The 5,878-nt window shown below is 50.9% G+C and overlaps 1 long non-coding RNA gene across 1 annotated transcript; it reads right to left on the minus strand.

Moving 5' to 3' along the window:
* Window positions 1–645: 645 nt before the first annotated feature.
* On the minus strand, window positions 646–3,115 carry LOC141952758 (uncharacterized). The gene is made up of 3 exons (XR_012631732.1): window positions 3,068–3,115; window positions 1,324–1,494; window positions 646–743 (listed from the first exon to the last, which is right to left on the minus strand). It is a non-coding gene; the product is annotated as an uncharacterized LOC141952758 (long non-coding RNA).
* Between the last annotated feature and the right edge of the window lie 2,763 nt (window positions 3,116–5,878).

A 5,878-nucleotide genomic window follows, 5' to 3' on the forward strand; every position in this document is an offset into this window, starting at 1 on the left:
AGGACACGGAGCTGCAGCAAAGGCAAAGACAAGGGCTGCAGTGAGGCCCCAGGGAGAGGAGGGCAGTGCTGGCACAGACAGCTTACACCATCCGTGGGAGCATTCCCTTCCTCTGTTTTAACCCATGAAGGAAGAACTCCAGCGCTCAGCGAAGGGACTGACTGCGACACTCAAACCGTTTTAGATGCTATCAAAACATTTCCTCCCAAATAACTGCAGTGAGATCACTTACCCAGCTGCATCGTCATGAAGTCCCAAGCATGAATTCCCAAATGGGCAGCCCATAATCCTTTCTGTTTATTTTACATCCCACTTCCAAACCCTGAGCTGGTTCTCTACTCCTTTTCTAAATCAAGACAGTATCTCAAATGTCTACATTTTGCACACCCCAACATTAGCGGTGCAACCATGATATCCAAGAAGAGTAAATTGGTTTTTCCCCACTGCTTTTTGAAACAAAGCAAAGTCCTTGGCCCCAACAAGTGTAATGCCTCCTAGGTTTTCTTTTTCTGTAATACTATGAAACCATTTAATCCAGCCAGCTGTCTTTGTGTAAATGCAGAAGAAAATTTACAAGCCTCAAGAAGTTAATCACAGCTCAAAGGGAATCTCTGACCTGGAGGTTAGCAAGGCAGTAACTGTGAGGCTGTGACTGCCAGGAGACAATGCCACAGGAAGATGGGTCCATTCTGGATGGAGGTTCAGGCCTGACTCAGCAGGGTACTGCCCTTAGGCATCTCAGCCTAAACAAGAAAGTGAACATTTGTCAAGGGCACTGATCACCTACACAGTTACAAGATGCTTCAGTAGTTGTTCCTGGGGCTCACTCTACCTTAATCCCAACTCTCCTGGCCTTGTGTTTCCTCTGGCAGCTAAAAACCACCGAAGTCTTCACCATATTGAGGGCAGAAACACGCTGCAGTACCAGCACACTGTAGGAGCAGGGCTTAGTGGCCTTTCACAGTCACAGAGGCAGAGCAGGGGTCAGCCTCTCCTCCTCCGCACCCAGCTCTTCTCCTCAGCTGGCAGGGTCCTGCCAGGACACTCTCCATCCCACCCAGTGCCATGGGGCACCACAGGCTGGGGAGCACCAGGCCCTCCACTCCTCCACCCAAGGAGGGCACAGAGCCTCCTTCAGAGCCCAAGCACATGGCAGCTCTCTACTACTGGGCATCTCACGCATTTAAAACCATGGCAATACCTGAGCACCCACAGCCCAGCAAGACCCTCTCATGGTCAGCTCCAAGGACCACACTAAATGCCACAAGTGGACCTTCCCTCCAACTTCTTCAGGCCAAGAAAAAAGAACTTCATGTGCTTTACCTGGTCCACCACAGCTTGGTTGGCATTTGCAGCTTCTGGCATCACTTGGCAGCTCCATTTGCAGTGGGACGGGTCTCCTTGGCTCCTGGCTTCACAGCAAATCGGTCATCCAAAGCCCCAGCAGGTCCAGTACCTCTCCTGCAGGCCACTTTCAAACACCAACACCTGGGTCTGCGATTTGAAGCAAAGGAGAGGAAGATTAGAAAAAACAAGAGCTGTAAGTGGGACACAGGGAAGGGACAAACTCAGCCCGTGACATGCATTTCAGCCTCAGCCCACAGGAGCCCCAGGCACGGTCATGGCAGCTACAAAGCACCACAGCGTGTTCAGAAGCAGTGCTGGGAAAGGAGCAGCTTGCTTTCTTTATGCCTTGTGAAGCACTGAAGGGACAAGCTGGTCTCCTCGCCACTGCCAGGCCAGCGGGTGCAGCTCCCTGCAGCACACGGGCTGTGCCAAGAGGTGCTGGGGCAGCCTGAAGGCACCAGCTCTGCTGGCCAAGGAAGTTACAAGGTGAACAGGCATCAAGAAAAAAGGCAAAGTGGAATGTGGCTTTACCTGCTCTGGGCAGTTGCCTTCACAGGCTTAATACAACCATGCAACAGCCACAACTGCTGAGTTTGAACTCAAGCAAAATCCCAAAGCAATTGCTGGATTAGTCAAATATTTGGCTGCATTTGTATCCAAAAGTCTTTTGTCAAAAAACCTGGGCATTTTGTTAAAGAACAGACACACAGAGGCCGTCCTGGGCTCGAACCTAAGCCAGGGCTTCATGATTTTTAAACAGGGCACCTAGTGCACCCCTTCAAAGAGCCTCTGCTCTCTGCCGTGGAAGTACTGTCAGACTCCACAGCTTTGACGTGATCGAGGTCTCCACGCTGACTCCCAGCACATCACATTTTGGCAGTGGGAGCAGAGGGGCAGGTTTTCATTTTCCACATAGAAATCGTCCAAGCTGAACTGTTAAACCAGCTCCTTGGGTTCTCCCTTTGAACCTCTTCCCACCCTTCACACATCCCAAGAACTACCATGAATCAAAGAGCCAGAAACAAAACCAGCCCCAAACATCTCCTGCAGATTCTCCTTGAGAGAAATCTTCCCACTCATGAAAAAACAGCTTTGTAATAAGCATATGGCCCCAAAAGCAGAGGGGAAAACCCTTCAAAACACAAAGCAGGAGCGGAGCCACTCGTGAAATCAGACCGGGTGATCAGAAACGCTGATCGGTCTGTGCAGGGAGCATCAAAGGCCTGAAAGAATGAATCTGCCGAGCCACTGGTATCATTTAAAACAGCTGGGGTTTTAGAAGACAAGACAGTAGCCACATTAAAAAAACAAAAATGAGGATAAAAAAATTAAAAGGTAGGCACCCCAATGGGCCCAGAAACAGCCAGGTTTGCATCTCAGTGACCATCAGCACAAACATCTCTGAGTCTCAAGGCTCAGCGTTGCAGGACAGACCCGCCCAACCCGGAGCTGTCAGCCTCACGGCAGAGCTTCTGTTTCCCATTACCAGGTCTGTTACAGGAGCAGCTCAAGAGGGTGCAGGTTTTATTTGAGCAGCCTCTCTCTGCCAAGGATGAAAACAGGGACCTGAGTACCCCAGTTATGACTTCTTCTCACACTGAAAAGTCTTCCTAGTGCACCCTGGCACCTGATCTCATTAAAAGGGAAGAGGGGGAGCAGATGGAAACCAAAAGCAGCTGCCAGCTGCCAACCACTGACCCCGTCCGACTCCATTGCTCACCCCACTGTGGCAGAGGCACAACTGGCTGCTCCTGGAAGGACAACAACAAGGCCAGCAGGAGACAAGGAGGATTTCAGGTGGGCAATAAACAGCAGGAGCAGATGAAGTCTTGGTAAATAAGAGATCCTTTGTCAGGAAGAAATTCATCTGCAATCAGGAAAGACAACACATGAGGACTGTGCCACGCCCGGGACCATCCTGTCCCTGCAAACAGGGAGGAGCGGTGTGCTGGCTGGAGCAGCCACCATGTCTCAAGCCTCTCCAGCACGTCTCTCCCTCCAGGCACCAGCAAACCCAGCAGCAAAGTCCCGGTACATGAGCTGGGATCCCCGGCAGGGCCTGCAGGAATCACACTCCTATCCCACAGCCTCTAGTTCAGGTATTCAAGCACTCCAGAAAGCCTCAGCAGACCCAGGTGATGTCCTGTAAGCAAGAGCATAAGAGAAGGTACATATATCCACCACCCTTCCCTCCAAGGTGTTTACTTCATTCCTATCCCCAGAGCATCCCCCGTGGGCTCCACCACAGAGACAGCCCTGACACTTTCCCTTACAAAACCGCACGGGGACTCCCAGGGCAACCAGGCCAGAGAAGAAACCTTCCTCATTTCCTGAACCAACCCAAAACTACTTTTTCCTCTTTCCTATAGATAGAAAAAATAAAATCCCCCCCATGACAGAGGCAGCACCTAAGACGGACCAAGGGTGACATTAAAGGTCACAGATTTGCAGTCATCTAATTACAGCTCTGCCAGGGACCAGGCAAGGTGTTTGATCTCACAGGGACTCAACTTTCCTACCTGCCAGGCCAGTCCAGCAATACAGATTTGGGAAAAGGCAAAGTCTCAAGGGCAAGCAAACAGCTCACATTCAACACGGTGAATGCTACGGAGAGGCTTAACTATCCTCTCCGTATTCAGCCTCTCTGAGCAGTCTAGTGTTTTTCACAACATAGAGAATAAAATTTCTTAGTAGAAAATGGTATCTTTTACCAGACTAACTGGATGGGAACAGAAAGTTTTACTGACAAACCCTACCTTCTCCATACCCTTACAGCACGTTGGCTAGATCAGCATTCCTGAAAATATGTGCCTGCAGCAGTCCTGAAAGGCGGGGAAAAAAGCATCTCCGCTTGGTGGATAGAACTGGGATGCAGATGATATTGCACAGGAGAATTAAGGTATAAGGCTATTATGCATCAGTTTTTCTCCATCAGCTGCCTACAAGCAGGGTCCTGTCCCACAGAAGACACGAGGTGTCACACTCCCCATTTGCTGTGGGCTTCGATGCCTGGCACATCTGCAGCCAGGTTACAGCTGCCTGCCTCCGGCCTTGGCCACCCACCTAAAAACCTTGAAGAGGGGAATGGAAGGGCACCGAGCATTCAGCTGGTGCCTTCAGCCCTCAGCATCCTCCATCTCTAAAGAAAAACAGAGCAGGGCAAGTAAAATCATGCCCAGGCACCAAGACCTTCTAGAGGCATCCATCAGCTGACCTTCTGACTGAGAAACAAACATCTAGGGTTTCTCTTTAGCACAGCCTCAAGGCACAGACCTTCTTTTAACCCTCCCCGGCTGCTGTTCCCACCTTTTTAATCAGGAACTGGATGCTGATTTCTCCCAGACAGGTTCACAACACCTCGCTGGGCTGAGCACAGAAAGATGGCTTCTGTTTAATTTTCCTATGACTAGAAGACAGAGGTTTCCAAACCTGTTTGGAAACTTTTTTTTCCCCTGTCTGGTCTCACCAGCACTGGGAACTCCTTTTACAAATGATATCTCATTAAAGATACATCTGGGATTAACCAAGCCAGCTACATCAAACCTTCCCAAGGAATAGCTGGGCTGCAGGGGAGCTGATGAACCTCCTCATGGAGCAGATCTGGGTAACTAGCCCAGCAAGGAGACTGCTCAGGAAGCCTCCTTGTGAGTAACACTTCTTCTCCATGAGCAAGAGCAGTGACAGCTTTGCACGCTGACTCTGGGAGGCTCCAGCTGCTGACAGAACACAGCTCCCTCCTCCGCTGGTTTGCAAGCCCTCCCTCCCCAGGCAGAGGCAGCAGATGAGGTAGCCAACCTCCCTTCAGACAGGACATCTGAGTCTATAATGGCAGCTTCCATCCTGGGCTTAGCTTCCTTCCTCTCCACAGCTCAGAGAGCTTTTCTGCCTCGTTGGACTCACTGGTCCCTCCCTGCCCTGAACTCGAGAGAGGGCCCTGGGGAGGTTGGACTGGCCCCTCCACGCTTTCAAGCTTGCTGGGCTGTATCTCTGTGCAATCCACAGTCCCTGCACATAAGGGCAGCCCTTTTTTTAGTCTCTCTGGCAAAGTGAGCTGAAAAGCAGCTGGGGAGAAGCATTCACTTGGGAGAGCAGGATTTCTCCTTCCCAGCGAGCGGCATTTGTAGGGCAGCAGACAAACTGGCTGACATTTGCCGAGAGCTCTGAAGGCACACAACCCTCCAGAAATGCCCATCGTTAGTCCTGCTGTTCTTGTCTGTCTCCCACAAAAGCTACGACACAAAAGCACAACCCTTGCACACATCCTGTCTCCCTACGCTTCTCCTCCTTGACTTAACTGTCCCCTTGAGCCCACAGAAAACTTTCAAGGCCTAGAAACACCTGGTATGAAATGAAAACAAAGGTCAGATATCAAGTGCAACCTCTCCTGGGGATGTACGCCCAACAAGAAACCCTCTCTCATCATGGTCATAATGCAGGTAAGCCTGAAACAGCTGCTCTTGAGGAAAGAAGCAGTACAAGGAGCTCCTCCCCAGCACATCGCTCCCAGAGCCCTGCTTGATCCCCGGGCAGG

This window comes from Strix uralensis, chromosome 20 (genome assembly GCF_047716275.1).
Source record: "Strix uralensis isolate ZFMK-TIS-50842 chromosome 20, bStrUra1, whole genome shotgun sequence".
NCBI classification, from domain to species: domain Eukaryota; kingdom Metazoa; phylum Chordata; class Aves; order Strigiformes; family Strigidae; genus Strix; species Strix uralensis.